Source organism: Temnothorax curvispinosus, unplaced genomic scaffold (assembly GCF_003070985.1).
Source record: "Temnothorax curvispinosus isolate PA1 unplaced genomic scaffold, ASM307098v1 QBEX01013599.1, whole genome shotgun sequence".
Taxonomy (NCBI): domain Eukaryota; kingdom Metazoa; phylum Arthropoda; class Insecta; order Hymenoptera; family Formicidae; genus Temnothorax; species Temnothorax curvispinosus.
In genome coordinates this window covers 289855-308362 of record NW_020223379.1, presented here as the reverse complement: position 1 = coordinate 308362, position 18508 = coordinate 289855, and positions in this window count along the sequence as shown.

The following is an 18508-nucleotide window of genomic DNA, read 5'->3' as shown; positions in this document are numbered from 1 at the left end:
AGTACAGCTCACGTATCGCACACGTGACGGTGAGATCGTGATATTTTATTGTCGAGAATCTAGTACTCAAACATGGCTAGTCGACTGTCTCCATTTTATATATTTGGATAGAAGACGGAGATGAAATGAAACTGTTGGCGTAATTATATGCTTTTGGCGAAAATAAAGAGCTTGCTTTTGCAAATTACTAATTAATTTTTAGTCAATAATTAAATTTTTACATTTCTCTGCCTTAACTTAAAAAATTATAAGTTTAATTGTAACCTCGATTTCTTTTAACTTACAATTAGTTGAGTCTAAAATGAATTCTATGAATGAGTTTCGTTGTTTCCAACTGTTCAAGTATCCCGTTTTTTCTTTGCTTCTTCGGGAACAGCTTTTTGTTTTATCCAAGCCACTCATATTATTTTCCTCCATCTGTGGACGGACTCAAGTCAATCGAGCGTTACTGAGATTTTTTTTTATCGTGCTCTCCGCGCCGTTCTTGATCTCGGGACGTGATTATCGATCGTTCTAACTCGATCGGCGTAAAGCTATACTGCTTTATGTTTCGCAGCGTTTCTCGACGAAGGTACTCGAAGGAGGCAGGTCAGACGTGGAATCACGTCCATCTTCTTGTGACTTTCCCCTTCGCGGTTTCGATCGAAACGCGCTGGCGTTCTAATCTAACTCGTAAATCCTTTGTCATAAATAACAAAAAACTCAACGTATTTTTAGCATAATATAGAGAAACATGCTGCGAATATTAGTATGCGCGTTGCAGATGTAATAAGATATCATGAAATGTATGCCAAGTTTCTTCCTTCGCGTCTTCCATCTAAATCTAAAATAAATTTCTGTTAAGATAAAATCTACTTAAAATTAATTCAAGTTGTTATTTGAAAACAGAATTTAAATGCTGTTTAGTATAAAAAAATCACTAATTAAATATCGTATTAAGTTTTCTTCGCGGAAAAATTCACATTCTTTAGAGAAATTACCATTGGAGGAAAGATTTACAAGAGTCTGGTGCATGTTGTTATAAATATTTTCATTCTACTAATCACGCTGAAGATGTTATTGAGCCGGATACGCTTTACCATGAAAGATTCCAGAGCTCGTACCGGAAAGTGAATTAAATCGAAGCGGAGAAGAGAAGAGAATTCCTTTCGAGGGGGAATCCAGTTGAATACTTTGCTCTCGATAAGAAATCCGATACCCCACGAATACGCGCGAGTGATTTTCTAATACCGGTACTCGCGGTACGAAGACGCGCGATGAATGGGCCTCTTTTATCGAGACGATACGTCAACAAACAAAGCCGCAGAGAATCGACCTTGCGCAAGCGTATCGGAACTAATCTGTCATGCCGTTCTTACAGATTTCTGAAACTTTACGACTAACACAGTACGTACTGCCGGTTAAAGTCCTCTCAATTTCACAAATTTCATAACAGCAATAATTATTCTCACTTAATAAAATAATTCTATAAGAATATACAGCTTTTCGCATAATTATGAAATGATAAATCACAAAAGCTTCAAGATATGAAATTTTAAAACGTATTTTTAATCGATACAGATATCTATTTTTCATTTGATACACCTCTTACTCGAATCCGTTTCATCATTACTCAAAGCATTAATTTCGATTGAAAGACGTTAATTTTCACGCGCTTCTTATAATTTTCTTCAGTGCAATTCCGGGCGAGATTGCTGGGAATAACTGAGGATACGGTAATACTGAAAATTAACAGCGATAAAGGGCCGATGAGGGTTTCCCGCCTTCTGATCGGAGCAAGGAATTGCTCCCGAGCTCGTTGCACGTCCGATCGCGGCGGAAGTCGCATGAAAATCGGTCTCGCTTACCTGCGTCGTAATGACGGGAAACGTTGTAATTGCTAGCGGGCCTACCGAGCTTGGCCGGGTGCGTTTCATCGGTAACCCGAGCGGACTTCTTCGCGTTTAATCGAGCGGAATGAGACAGAACAACTGTAGCGGCGCCCCCTTTTCCACATGTTGCACGCAAATCATTTCGTACGATGATTTCTGCGCACCATCAATCAATTCTGGTGAGCGAATGCAAAGTTGTAGACTCCGACCGCGAAACTCCTTTTTCAGATATTTTTAACGATCGAGCGGTTTGAAACGTCTTTATAAATCTTGATTGAAGGTGCCGTACAGTCGTACAGTGGTCTCACTCACTTTTTCATAACTTGCGAAGATAAATTGTGAATTTAATTTTGCCGATACACTTTATTTTATTCGTGAAACGTACGCGTAGTTAGAATTTTGACTTGTAAATTTACACGTGCTAGCTAATGTCGTAGCGACTGGATGTTGATTCTCGTTCGCGCCGCATGCAATACCGGACAAAAGCGGGCTGTTTCTTTTTGCGTAAAAAAATGGCAGTCGCGGACGCTTTCTACGCTACGTTCTAAAAACCCATTTCCATGCGACGTTCTCGCTGCGTTTCGCCAAATTTGCGCATTCCGGGATAAATTACTTAACAGTAAACCAGTATACCGCGTGGTCGCTTTAAAAGAATCTTTTTCGTTCGGGGACATTAAGGCCCGACGAATACCGTTGCACCGTGGCCAATCGTGTGTATCTAGGTGCGAACGTCAATGTTACACGACGTTCCACGTCTCAGTTATTTGTGATTAAAATTACGCAATCGCGCGTGTAAGGAAAGATTTAGTTAGTTGACGCATTTGTTGATCAACTTTTCATTAGACTTTTAGTAGAACATTCTGCGAACTTAATTTAGTTTAAAAAAAGAGATACGTTAAGTAACTATCGCTTTGTGAAGCATCTTGCGGTATTTGTATACATAATAATAGGTTAATATACGCTTATTACATACGTCCGTATAGTTTCCCGTATAGTGATTGCAACGTAATGTATATTATTGTAACGTTAGAATCGTCGGAAAGTGAAGCCAGTTATAGAAATCGTTTTACTTCCGCAATACGAGTCGATCGTAAATGACACTCGGAAAGAAAGTGCGACATTCGAACCGTATAGTTATACAAATATGATAAACCACATTGTATTTTATCCGACACGTGCTGTGGGAGGTAAACCGTTAACTAGAAACACATCAGTTCAGGTGATACCTGGGCACATTCGAAAGTATAATTCCGAGTATGATAACACGATGATAAATTATTGAATTGCTGATAATATTGTATATCGCGTGAGCTGAATCATTATTAATAACACAACATTTGTTCCAGATAATCGTTTTTCTCAGATTAAAGTGTATATATTTAAAAAATAATGCATTATGTGATTTTTGTTAACACTTTAGTCTTTTATGTCTAAATTCTTGATTGCGACTTATTTGATAAACATCTTTCTCGACATACGATACTGCTCGTTTAACGACCGTTCCTAGCAATCTCCCAGGAATTTATAGTTTCCCGAAGACGTGAAGAAACACGAAACACGGTTATACTTCATTGCTCGTTCCCCCGTCTTCTTGCGAGGAAATCGCGCTACCGACATACTTCTTCCCTCAAACCTCGCGATGATCTGCTTTTTTCTTCTTCTTTCTTCATTGACCGCGCTGCACATAACTACGTACAGCTTGGAGCAATGTTTATCCGGCAAGAAAGCTTATAGAAACTAGCAAAAGAAAGTCCTATCACGCAAATTTCTGCGAAATTCTTTGGTGCGCGATCCGAAGCGAAGTTCACCTGAATTTAACATTGAAAATACTCCAAATTTAATTTCTTTTCCTTAGAATCAATTTTTTAATTAAAATTTGTTCGAAGGCTTTCGTAAGGGTAACGTTTACAAACGATATAAATTTTTGTTTTGTAAAAGCAAGAGCCGAGTTGCACGATCGCAGGACACTGTTTTATCTCGTCGGTCATCTTAATTGTATGGGTTAACAAATACTGCTAATTGCACTGGGGATTCCGCGGCGTTTATCAACCAGAATATCTTCTTATTCAGCAAGCGCTATAATCCTAATAATATACCTCCCAATAAATGTTCGCTCTAACGATAGAATGTATTTAACTTCAAGGATACGAATCTATGGTTGTCTCTCGCGAATTTGCAGATATCCTTCGCTAGCAAGATTATCAGGAATTTCGCTGTGAAATATCGGAGATGGTTTTAATGCAATTTTCGCAAACTTCAAATCAGTTTAATTTTTTATCTTTTAACTTTCTTTATATATCCGAGTAGGAGATATAAGGATACAGGAAAGAATTTCTTTAATGCTAGAAATTATGACATGAGGTGTTTAATGTATATTCTATCGGCTTTTGTATTATATAAATGCATATTTAAGTTAAAAGAGCGACAGTATCAAGAAAGTTTAGAAATGTTAGAAATAGTATCTATATATATAAAGTTGTATATTTTATAAAATGTATATGTGTGTAGTTGAGTGAAGGTAGAGTATACGATAGTGAGATTGCTCGCGCACTTCATTATCGTGCAACTGCATACGGATAACCATCGCGTACTTCCTGGTGATATAGTTATCCATTTCTTCGATTTCACAACCTTTATGTTCACAAGACGATTGGTCAAATCTTCGCTTCTCGGAACACTCGGGCTCCGTTAGGTATAAGAGCTCGTAAATCCCATGTGATTTTTATCCTCATTTTGCCTCCGCTGCAACAAGTCTGCAGTTGCCTCAAGTGCAGCATGACCGCCAAGTTACTTGGAGCCAATCCTTAGATCGATCTAGAGTTAAAGCTGCTCCAGAAATTGGTGGAAATCGAATGTCACGATTTCTGGAAAACACGTCGTTCCCGATAAAACTTAATCCGTTATAAGGCCGCTTTCTGCCACCGGAAGTGCCGAGATACGTCGTAACACTTCGCACATCGAGTGCGAAATTAATCCTCGCTGCTTTCCTCAAGATAACATCGAATGACATTATTAATCGTGGTGGAAGAGGAATCTTTTAAAGACGAAGAAATTTCTGACTTATTTATTATACATTTTATTCGTTTTATCTCACAATGTCGAAATATTTTATTTAGTACAGTCTCGTTTGCGGTTAAGAGAACGTTCGGATTCTTGGAGACATATCGATATCACTCGTATTTTCAGTGATTCATGCGTGAATAATGCGAGCAAATATTGTACGTATATTAAAATTTATGCGATAGTATCCGCGATAATAAATTATTCTTAATCATGAATCATATGTCTCGGAATGCAGTTTATGGCGTTTCTGATAAAGCGCCGATAAAGATGACAACGAACGGTTAAATACCGTTGCTCGTGCGTTTAAGTATTCGCTTCACGATTATTTTTCGATGAGAATGCTTAGGACGATCGGTGGTCGAGGCACACACAAGATATGGTTTGTTTCAAGATAACACCGCGATGAGCGGAAAACCACATTATCACGTTCAACGCGAATGCAACTGCAAGAAACTCGTAAATTCGAAAAGAAATCTTATTTTACAAACATTGTTTCGTAAAACATTTAATTAATATATAATCTCATGCATTAAATAATATAAATTATATTATCTCTAATAAAAATTAAATTAATAAATTAGTGCAAATTAATTGAAATATGAAACCGTACAAATTATAATAAATCGTTACGTTCAACTTACTATTACATTCAACTATCATTACGAAGCAAAATTGTTTTTCGCAACGTAAACAATTGTCTTCGCGAACGCGATCGCGTTTACACTGAAATTCTCGCTTTGTTAACACGCGCCTAAAAGTTCTTACGAGAGTTTTACTCCATTGCGGTTAGAAATTCGCGCGGGTATTGCCAGCGCGACTTGTATTTAAATACAGGATGTCGTCGAGATTTTAATTATCCTCTCTAATAGGATAGATGTTGTATAGGAGAAGCGCACTTTCGCGGTTAGAAAGTTTAGAGATAAACGCGCGTTTTCCGAGAAAAATCGCCCGCATTAATCACACGCCCGCGGTGATTCTCGCGCGCGCGCGGCTGAATATGGACCGATCATCATTTTCTTCATCTCCGCGCGTTTCACCTTCGAGAGCCGGAGATGTAACGGCTCAGATTTAAAGCGGGCTTTTGTTTTGTTTCGCCGGCCGCGCATCTCGTCTTGAAAAGACCAAACTACTCAACTATATTCTCACAAGTTCTCAGGGCCGCATCAAGGTGATGTTAGTAGTCAAAGGTATTAAAAAAGTGTTCAATTTATATTAGACTTTGATTGAAAAGTCTTACGTCTTACCGTGATTTAAATGTAACAGTACATTAACATATCTTAACATCAATAGCTGGCATTTCTATGACTTATGTATTTTTAAACTTGTGACTATTTTCCATCGTTTACATTGCAGCAATGTCACTCGATCCTAAGTATTCAACTCGTTTTTTAAATTTTATCTAGAAAAAAAGAGAATTAAATAATTTAAGTGAGACTAACGGTGATGAGATTGACTAACGGTGCGTTCCTTAATATCTCGATTCGACCCTGCAATTTTAAATACATATCGTTAAATTAATTTCAAATACCGCGGCATTGTCGGATCATCCTTTCTTGTTCCGTTCGACTTCAATGAATACCCTTTATCCATCGATCATGGATTTGGACGGCTTAGAGATCCCGTCTCGCTTGATGGGCCGACTAGAACGAGAAAGTTTCAGTTGCGCAAGCGTAAATCAAGAAGAGTGCATTATAGGATGACCCTTGTATGTTCTGTTCGCTCTTGGTAGGCCATCGAGTTATACTTGGATTTTATTCCATTTAGAATTTTTCTATAAATATGTATAATACAAAAAGCTAAAAAATAATTTTTGAAAATTAACTCAGAAATTATTGTCGAGTCTCTAATGCCAAGTACAAATCTTTGTACTATTTATTTTTGCATATAGCTAATAGTTTTCCGAACACTACTTTAACGCACTTAAAGAGTTTCGTATTACAAAAATTGCATTTGATACACGCCGGGCTTCTGTAATAACGGAATCGCTCTCTGTTTCGCCGGGTGGTTACAGTGGTCATTTGCACGATAAATGGAGGAAGGCAACCGAAGCGGTTGAGTTTGGTCTGGAAATTTTTCCATTGGCTAGAATAATGCCGATTACCAAAAGAAAAAGAGGAGTATTGATTGCAGCGTGAACAACACAAAACTGTTCACCGACCGAAACGCGGTCGGCAAGTCTATCATTTATCCGATGACGAAAAAAAGTGTAAGACTCGATGTCTATAGCGTGGCGCAAAATCACGACTGTTTCCAGTGTTTCCTATTGCACTGATAAATTAACGATTCGCCGGTTGAACTCTACGACGCTCATTGATTTTCCACTCGCCTCAAGGCGCTATTTGTTGCGCTCGATTGTCCACGCAGAATGCTGAGAAATACTTGCAACGGTCTTACTTTGTCACATACATTTTATCACAGCTAATATCCCGCAACGTTTCTTGTACATGTGATACGTCGCCACGTATATATGTTATATATAATATATATATGTATATTTTTTAAATATTTTTATAATTTGTTAGAATATTTTATTTTTTCTCGTTTTCCTCTTATCCGTCTCTCTTTATATGTATAATATATTAAATGTGCATTTATATGCATGCATGAGCGCGTGTACATATTATAAAATCCGGCGATACGCGTCAATGAAAGCAAATTATCGATTACATACTTGTAAGTCTCACGATATCGACATCCATAATCCGATTTAAATGATGTCGATACGAGCTCATCGTCTCCATTTTCTCCTTTTACTAAAGCCGATGCGTTACAAATCAATCCGTCGTGTATGATCCGCGAAACGGCGATGATACCAGAGTAGGACACTCATCACGGGCAAGTACTTATCTTGTATATACCTACCATCGCGAGGCTAACACCTCGGAATTGTACTTAATAACGTGCAACACGCGATGCAACTACCGAGTGTACGCTGCACGGTCCATTGCACTCGTCGAAAAAACCAAGGACACTCGTCACTTTGCGATAATTGGCGAAATTTGCCGGATGTAAATTCTAACTTTACTATTAATTACCGCCAAAAAATTCAGTTAATGATTATTAAAAGATTATCTGGATTTTTTTTGGAAGCATCGCTTGTAACGTCGCGTACTGTTGAGAATCGAACGGGTTTTAATATGCGATTTTATTTTTACGATGTAACAGTGCTAACATTAAGAAAGATACGAGCGCAGGATATGAATATACGCATGTTGTTAAAAGTGAGTTATTGATGCAAATCGATTCGACAATTTTACAAGTATGCGTTGCCATTCACCGCGCGAGCATCATTCGTGGGATTCGGACCGTACGCGCGATACGAGATTTCTTCCTAATCATCTTTCTATGCGCCAATCGGTTGTGACGGCCGAATGCCCTCGCGCGTCGGTTTGAATTTCGTGCTAGTTTTCTTGCGCCTAGCCGAGCGTGAGGCTCATATCCATTTTCACCTTTTCACCGTTCCACAGATTACTTTCTAAGCACAATAGGCCGCGTGCAAATGAAAGGAATATACGACTGCGATTCCCCGATAGAGACGATGAATCTGCCGCGATATAGAGGTATGTCGAATCTCAAACTCGGCTCCATCAAATCCTATTCACCACCGACATTGAAAAACCGTGCTCGAATCGCTGGCCAGAGAAAGGCTTCCTAATCATCCGTATCCACGAAAATCCAAGCGTGCCCTTTCACTCGCGCCGCGTATTCCTAAATCAAATACGAAGTGTCGATGAAAATTTCATCAGGAGTTACATTTTCTCAACTTATACTTTTAAATATTTTGTACAACCTCTCAACTCACAAAATATTCTCATAAAAAATTAAAAATCTATACAAAGTTGAACAAAGTGATAATTCGAAATAATATTCTGGATTCTTAGTTGCTTGGAACTGCGACCTTACTGACATTTTAACACTATTATAAAGGCGATGTTTATCTCAAATTAGTTTCACACGATTTATACAATGGAAAAATAGATAAAAAGCTCAACCTGTAATGTTTCGTACTTGTTCGCTGCTAATGAATGCGCATTATCGATGCGTTTACAATAGACCGGCTATTAAGTTGTCAAGCGACTCTCCTCTCGCCTCGTGTCGCGAATCTGAAAAAAATTAATAATCCAATCGCGGCCGCCGGCCGCTTTGCCGTTTCTTTCCGTTTCATTCATTTTTTTCATCGCCCGGCGATTTATTAACGCGGTGATTCGTGACGCGAGGGGCTCCGTGTTTCTTACACGCGCCTTTCTCGCGCCGATACTAATTGCATCGGCTGAATTCTACTTGGGTCCCGCGACTTCTTCTTTCTCCGCCCCCTTCGCTCCGCCGATCGTATTTTTCTTGTCTCGGCCGACCGAACGCGCGCGATTTTATACGTTCAATCGACCCGTTTCTCCTAATCGGCTCTAACGGTACACTTTCCTACGTTCGTAAAATTACCGCCGATTCAATTTGCGAAATCAATTATTCATGGTAGATAATACTAACGAAATGTTTACGGGATGCGTGTTCTAAGATTTGCATTGATTTTCAAGAAAATCACTTTCTCGTGCTCAACTTGTGCTCAATGAAAGTTTGGGGGATACATCATATTTAAAAACTTTTTATCCTTAACATCAATATCTTTAATTAGATCTTTTGAACTCCCAAGTTTATCAAGATAAGCTCCGTTAATTTTGAATGACATTTAATAATAAAATCTATGAGAGATTTTATCAACTATACTTATTTTAAGTTTTTTAATAAATCGAAAAGTGAGTAGTTTTTAAATATCCTAAAGAAAAAGAAAAGATTCAACTAATAGAGAAAACAAGACGTAATAATATCTTGTGTTTGGCACCTGTCGAGATATTGATTTCAGATAAGGAAACCTGTGTGGTAGTTTATCAACTTGACGAAAAAAACACCGATAAACATCGTTTGTTTTTTGGTACGTCGCCAGCGATCTTATCGAAAACGTTTGTTTTCAAGCTTTCTTGTTACCAAGTCATTCCGTGTATAATTAGATGCGTTACGAGGCATTGAAACGGAATTTCTTCGTTGCCGTGTTTTTCTTCGCAAACTGGATGCCGAACGTTCCAACATCGCTCTATCACGGAGAGCTAATCAATAAGTAATTCTGCGTAATTTCCTGAACGTCTACGCTCTCATCCCCAACGTCTGGACCAAAGCCTCAAAGCAAGTTTTGTATGTTTTTAATCTGTTTTTAATTAATTTCGCAGAATCGTATTATAAACGGTCTTAAGATTATTATGTATTATAATGTGTCTTTTCCGAGATCAGTTTTATAAGATATAAAATGTAAAAATTTATTTATACATCTTAAACCCTCGTGTTTATATCTGTATCTGTATGAGACTTTCCGGTATAGTTATAGGAAATATATCACATAGAGATGTGTAGGCGTTCAAGTGGAAAAGCAGCCAATTACCCATTGCGAAAAGAAAGAGAGACGCGTGAAATTCCCCGGCGTGACATTTCGCGTTCGCGATCGATAACTTGCCATTTTCTTAATTTCCTACGCGTTGCCATGGTCGTCACAAAGATGGACACGAGTCCCGGAAACGTCGCCTCTAACGAGGGTTAAAGCGAAATCAACGTTATTCTCCGTCATTCACGTAACTCACCTTTATCTGCCCTTTGGCCAGAGAGTGAACAATAACGCGTCGCAAAACGTAGCCGGATGTTACTGCATCGAAGACCGTGCCTCATTGTCTTCCGCGTTCGGCTTCAAGGCTGCCATCGGAGCGTTTCGTCCTGTCTTTCACGCGGATCGGCGCTTTATTCGAGAGGAGGGAAAATCGATGGATGCACGAACGCAAGATGGTCCTTTCTCCGCGGCTTTTACGCGCGCGATCTAACCATGATGGATACCCATAGCGTCCCCATCGATGCCAACGGGCGCGTGATAAATGGCCAATATTTTTTAATTGCCGATCGTAACGCGCGTGAACGTTTTGTTGTGATATCTTTAGAAAATTTATGATCGATGTGTGCCCATCGCGATGCCGGAATCGAGGAAGCGGTAGTCACTCGGCAATCTCGAATACAAGAGGTAACTGTAGATCGCCATTCTTTCGTTAGGATACTGAAATGTGATCAATAATATTCTACCGTGCGCGGGATAAACGGTTCCAAGCAAATATTCACACGATTTCTCGTTTCAGACATCATAATTTAGTACGATTGTAGTGAGGAAACAGGAAACGCATATATGCATGCACATTTCCGTAACTCCGATATCTTCTTTCCGCATAATCATCCATTTAGCATGCAGAACGAGAAATATCCGTGAAATGCATTATTATTAACACGATCGAATTTTCTCCACGCTATGAATATAATATAATGAAAGTTGTTTATTTTTATTTATATTAATCATTTTTTAATTTCTCTTTAATTGAACTCAGCTTGAGTTCCGTTTATAAAGTAATACAAAATTAATAGTAAAAATATATTAAATTAAAAATCTCGAAAAATAAAAGATTGAATAAAAATATCGTGTATATTAGCAAACTAGTGACCGGCATTGTATAAACATTCGCGCGTTAGACTGCCAAGTTGATAATCACAATATAACATGATTGGAAAGTATAAGTAAATAATGCAACTGCCAATCAGCCGACCGCCAATGCAGTTAATTCCGCGGGACGACATTCGCCGTTAAAAGTGGTTATCCACCGCATGCGGATGTTTTTGTAACCGCGTTTTCAAAGCCTTTAAGAATCAATCGCGAGATAAGCGACGGATTTGAGGCAATAAGGAAAAGTGAATACCCACGAAGAGGTGAAACGATAACGAAAACGACTATCGATGCCGCGGATTCTCACGGTGACCGGAAGTTCCTTGCTCCGTTCGAACCGATAGTCATCGTCGAGATCGCGGAACCGTTAAGAGAATGGGGCGTGGAATGTACGTGCCGGTTATACACGTGCAAGATCTCGTGCATGGCGCCCTAATAAGAAAGCTTATTATCCGTGGATATTGCAAAAACATCGCGCAGAAGTATCCGCGTTACTTCGCAAATTGTTGCGGGGAAGAAATCGATTGATAAGAGCCGCGCGCGCTCCTTATGCTTATATTTTGTTCCTCCACGCGGTACCACACGGCAGATTCTACATCCTTTAAATTATTTTTTTTTTTAAATATTAATAGAATACTATATTTTTTCCCCTAAAACATTGCAGCGACTCTCTTTGAGTCGTTTAGAGCTTCTCTGGGAGAGAGTTCTCGTGCTTGTATCGCACGAAATTCAATTAACTCTCCGCGACCTTTGTGCGGTCGCGGGCTGTAATGTTCGTCGACTGATTTTCCGCGGATTCGATATGGCGTGCCGCGCTCGGCAATACCGTGCGTTTCCTGGATATCACCTGAGAACCGAATCGCACGAATCAGAGTAGATGAACGCAAGACTATATACGTCTCATCTTTTTTTAATCTCTTTTTTCATCTTTTTTTATTCATGCGGAATACCGCGCGGAGTACCGAAACGCGGAACCGTCCGAGAAAACCGTAAAAGCCGGTCGAATAGCCGGTTAAACGTAACACCGTAGAATTAAAGTTCGTCTCGAGGCATCCGAAGGTGATGGATTAAAGCTGGGAATGGGTTATCTCCGCGTGTGGCCACGACCAATAACGTAATGGCGCTTCATCTCGTCATGCTAAATCGGCGAAGGCGATAATGTTGCCATGACGCGTAGATTTATCTGTCATTGTCGAACCGCTGCAGTTTACATATATCTAGCATCATGCAAACCGATAATTCATGATTTTTACTTAAAAAATCGAAATTCTACGTTCAAAAGTAAATTGTTAACAAAATGTTGAAAATTTTTATTTCAATCTATTAGCACTATGTTTTCAACACTATTGTTCCATCATAAACATTTTGACATCTTGAACTATAGAAAAGAAATGTTAATATCCAGAATAATATCCATTTATTTGAAATATATATATCTATGTTATGGGGAAAGAGATATTCTCGGAGATATTATATGTTACAAATAAACAATTTTATTTTACACAAAATTTCGCATTATAGTGAAACGGGCAACGATATTGGATAGAAAAACTGAAAAAATAAATCCTTTGAAGTAAATGACGTGCTAACAGTTACTAGACATGTTGGGAGGGGGGGAGTGAAAGGCCAGTGGAAATATTGAACACATAATTATTGTTAAGTAGCTGCTGATAATGCGATTGAGTGTGATAGCAGTATGAGCAAAATTGAGAAAAATTTGCCGCTAAATGTCAGGACCAGTTGTCCTTCCTTTTCCTTTAGTAAAGGCTCAAGGATTTGCAGTCATTACTTTATTTACAGGTTTTTCATTGATCAACATAAATTGCGTCTTCCGCCGTCTTACGTCTATCACGTATACTTTCTCGTTTATTCAGAGCAGATATCTGAAAATAAATCAAAATTCCAGCTAGATGCATGGTATATCGGTCTTGCAAGACGTTCGTCACGATTGGATCGCGTCTTGATAGAAGATTAATGAGTATTTCTTAACACCACAAGATCGGTCACTATTTTTCCGGAACAAATGATTAGAACATAAATCACTTGACAAGATTACGCGAATGAGCCATGCGACATATCCATGTCTTCTTCTAAGCGATCAAAAATCGAACAATCTGATTGATGATTTATTATTGTGCATTATTAATATCAGCTCTCGTTGAGGCCGAGTAATATATAAAACGCGTTCCACATATCTACTTTACCACAAAAAGAACTAAAATTGTGTTTTCTATTGTCTTTTGTAAGAGATATTTTATACAAATAGTTTTATAAACATTTGCTGCTCAACTCTTAAACAGTTAAACAAATTGATAATTATTGTTATAGTAGTGGCAATCATTATTTCAGTGATAATTGATTTTTATTATTGCATTCTCGTGCAGGTTTATTTGCATATTATCAATCTTATTAAAAAATCTTTGTCATTGAGTCTGAGCCAACTTCTCGTCGACCTCCACTGTGACACGCGTAGAATGCTTTGCTATTGCGGAGATTCATGCGGAACCTCCGCAGCGTTCCGGTTATCTGCTTATAGACATAGACGATACGACACCGAAGAACGAAGAACGTTCTCTCGCGATCCGATCGCACGGAGAGCGTGTCGGCGCCATCGACTGTTTGGCATCGGCGTCGGCGTCGTCATCGATCGGCTATTAATCGTCCGTTACAAAATTGGATGATTCTTCTTCCGTCGATCGACATTGACGCAAGATCGTTCCTCACTCCGCGACGCAATTTACGGGCGGATTCGATTGCCTAATGCTCATTCGCTCCACTGAAGCATCACGAAGGCCGCCTTCGGACCGATTCTTCCCGCGGTGGTCTCTTGGAACAACGACGCTTATAGATCGTCACTGTCCGAGGATTCGACGTCCTTGGTCTGCATTTTTTATTCACTCGGTTTATTTATTTTATTCGCCTAGCAGTGGGAAAGTCTTGGTAACTCGCTCGAAAATCCGTTAAATCCGTTAATGTACAATGATCGTTACGCTTTATAAACAATATTATGTATTAACATAGTCAAATGTACATAGGTAATTACGTTTCATTATATTTTAATACCCTACTATTTCCAGGATAGATTCGCTGCGTGAGTTATGTTTATTTGCGCGTGTTAATTAGGTATGTATATATAGCTAAATTAATTACTTCTTATTTGTAATTTCTATGAAATATTTTTGGCCCACTCGGAAGACTTATTCTTTCAGAACAGCGCGAATTCCCTTCTCCGTGGTCTGTTTCTTTACCAGGGCTAACAATATTTCGACGTGTCTCATTCTTAAAACATTGCTTTTTTTTACGCCCGGCTTTTCGGCAAGTTAAGGGAGACCGGGTGCAACATAATCATAAAAATAAAATATCACGGATGCCTAGCGCCCGTCTAATGTTAGCCCGCTGTATTTTAGTTTCCTGGCCTCTTGCATTCCTTTTGCTGGCCGCGATGCGTTCATCCCCGTTCGTGCCTGCATCGTGGTGCATCGCTTCGCGCGTTCACTTCAAAACGGAAACCGGGTGCGTAGCCGCGTTTCATTTGCCGTTCCGCAAGAGAAGCGAGCGGGGAACTTAATCGAAAAAAAATGTTTCTGGGCGAACTACAATTATACATATATAGTGGTTTTATTACTTTCGTAGAAAAAGGGCAATTACTGAGGTTTCGTTGATTTATTTAATTAGTAATCTATTAATTCAGTTTCTTGCACATTTGAAAATGTATTACTTTGTACTAACTATTGTCCATGGAGTTTTGGAGTTTTAGGATAAAACTGAAACTTATTTTGTAATGCTATACTTAATGGACTTAAAATTCCGCCAACGTTTTATTGTTTTTATCGTTATTTCAATTGTTCTATATATTGCAAACGTAATCATGCATCGAATAAATATTTACTTGTGAAATATATGTTTTCGCGATGTGTTTTTGAAATCTGTCCACTTTCGTCGTAAACTTTCTCAAGAGCCCGCGCTAGTGGACGAACTTCTGTAATTGGCTTCTCGCCAATGTGCTTTCAGACGCGTTTAATCCGATAATGAAAATGGATTATAATTGAAGAACCACTTGAAATCTACCATGTTTTAATTCGTTTATTTATCAGGTATTAGTAATACTTAAGAAAAATTAACCTAAATTATATTTCTTTAAAGATTAACATTTAAATTAATATCAACATCTTGACACACACGAACACAGATCTACGATTATTCTAATTGCAATATCTAAAAAGTTGCAGACAGAGTTTAATGCGTCTAAGTGCCTTTCAACTGACGGAAACGATCAGGTGCTTGTTAGTCTTAGGTAAATCGGCTGATAATTCGCTAGACAGAAGGAGCGAGTTCTCTGACGATACGTTTACGAAAACTTCCGCTCTCAGAGGCACAGGAAACGCTGTTTCAAGGGGGAGTCTATGTCCGTGTATATGTTACATTAAGATCTACGGCTCTGGATTCAACGAGACTCGGTCTCGGTATTCTTTATCGTCCGGCGGAAATAAGGTTGGCCACGCAAATGCTCGGTGCGCACAGGGAACGCGCAATCTGATGTTCCAGACAAAATACCGGCTCGAATTCGTACGATTATCGTCCGCTCCGGTTGTGATTGCGAGTGAATGTCTCTTCGTCGTTTTGGGAACAGTTCGTGAAACGTTTTTTTATAAATAATATTAAAAGAGAGACTGCTAGACTTATGAATTAAAAATGATCACTGAAGATCTCAACGGTATAATTAACGGATTCCTTAGAAATAAATAGGTCGTGTCCATTCCACGAAAGAAATATGTTGAATCGATGAATCTGCCCGGAACTGTGGCTTTCGCTTCACAAGATCCGCCGTATGCTCGCCGACAAAACCGTCGGTCGGAATACATCGTCAGCTCTTTCTCACCCCCGGCAACACTTGTCCCAGATACCGGACAAAAGATTCTGCATAGATTCTCTAAAGCGCGCTTATATGCCGTAAAAAATATATTTGAATGATTATTTGGAATAAAATATTATTTCAGAGTGATTGGCTTGAAGATTACGTTTGATCAAAAATATTTAAACTAAATATCTTGTTACTTAAAATGTCATTAAAGTGTAATCTATTGAAAACTTTAATATATAGATCCGTTCTTACATTTTTAATATAATTTCTAGTCACTTGCAAGGATAAAATTATCAATGTTGAAACTATTATCTACCTTTTTTATCCACAATTAAACAACATGGATATTTTTGGAACACTGTGTGTACTGTAAATACTCCAGTGTTCTCCTAACATTGTACAGGCCGGCAACATAAAGCCGATGCTAAACTTATTCTAAGAAGCATATAGAAACGATAATAGGCGTAGCGCAGTTAGTGCACGTGTGCCGCGAACGAAACGGGTTTCGCGTGTTATCACACGATGCATCGGCTGCGTTAATGAGGGAATTTTTGAACGAGGTTTTTACATTTTTGACATTTAAAAATAACTTTCATGAGTGCGGATAACGCGATACTTCCACGTTTCCCGTAATCTTACAAATTTTATTTTCCAGATGGTGATTAAATTTGGGGAATATAATGATCCATCTTTTCTGTAAAATTGATACAGATAAATTAAAAACTGCGCGAGTCTTGTATTTTCAACTATTAAAGAATAAGATTAATATTTTATATATTAAGACAATTAAGATATATAATAATAAAAATTAAAATAATTCTACATTGCAAAATTATTTAATATATAGATATATTTATCACTTTGCTAAAATGTGGTAGTAAACGAATACTTTTATGATTTTATAATTTGCAAACTTGTTACAAACGCTAAATATGACATTTGTGATATTCTTGCATCGAATTTGACATTATTCGTGTTTCATTATCGCGGTGCAAAGATCTTGTCTATAAGGAGCGCAAATTTGTGCGTGCAACGCATCGGGATTTGAATAATTTCGCACACCTCGAGCCGCACGCGCGTAAAATTTGTCCCATTACATCCGACGCGCGGGTATCGGAGCGTGATGAAATTTGCAGACGGGGTGAATCGTCGGTTCGTCGCCGGCACTCAATTCTCGGTAATTCCGATGCTTCTATCATCCGTCGTAAAGGGACCACGGCGATTTAATCGGTTAATTACGCAAACAGCGTTCAGGACCGAAAGAAACATCCCCTAAGGGCGCGGGCGCCCCGTCGTGACGCGTGGATCGGCTAACTCTCTCGAACTCTCTCCCCGAGGGTCGCAGCCGGCGAAACCCTCGAAAAACAGACTGACGGAAGCCCCGTCCTCGTCTCGTGTTTCATCGTTCGCAGTTTATCCCCTTCGCGTAAATCAGCTTTCCGGAAGTTTTTGCCTGGAAAGTTTATTAAACGTGAGCGCAGTCACGGAGATGCAATTGCATGTGAGAACGATAAAATAACCAAGTCTCACGTCGCGTGTCTCTTCCTAGTTGAGAAAACGAGAATTCTCGACTAAGGCTAAAGGCGCGGGATGCGGGCGTAGAGATACGTGACGTCATTTTTTTTACTCGCCGCCCACGCGCTATAAAGTTGCAATATGTAATTATATCTGCCCGTTGGATAACATCTCGCGGAAATACAATATTTTCTATGAGACGGAGATAGATGCAGACAACGAATAACAATGGCAATTATTATTTGTCCACATTTTTTCACTTTTTTGGTGAACATATATAATTATTAACATATAGTTAATTTATTACTTACTTGATGATGATAAGATATATATATAAGTATCTGTTAAGGCCTAAGAGTATTTCCCATAATTTCCCAAAATTTTTTAACGTCTTATATTTGTGCGTAGTAGGTTTAATCTTTCGGTTATTGTTGATACTTTCAATTGATATGGGCAATATGGCAATTTTTCGGAAAATTTTATTGAATTAAAAGATTAATGAAATGATACGGTTACATTATATCTGAATCTATTCATGTTTAGGAGGTCCACACGCAATGATAGAATAAATCGATGTGCGCTACTAAGCGTGGGGGGTATTATTCTTACGGTGTGTCATTGCTCCGTTCTGTACCTACGTATTAAATTTTCAATTGCGTACAACGCGACATGCCATCG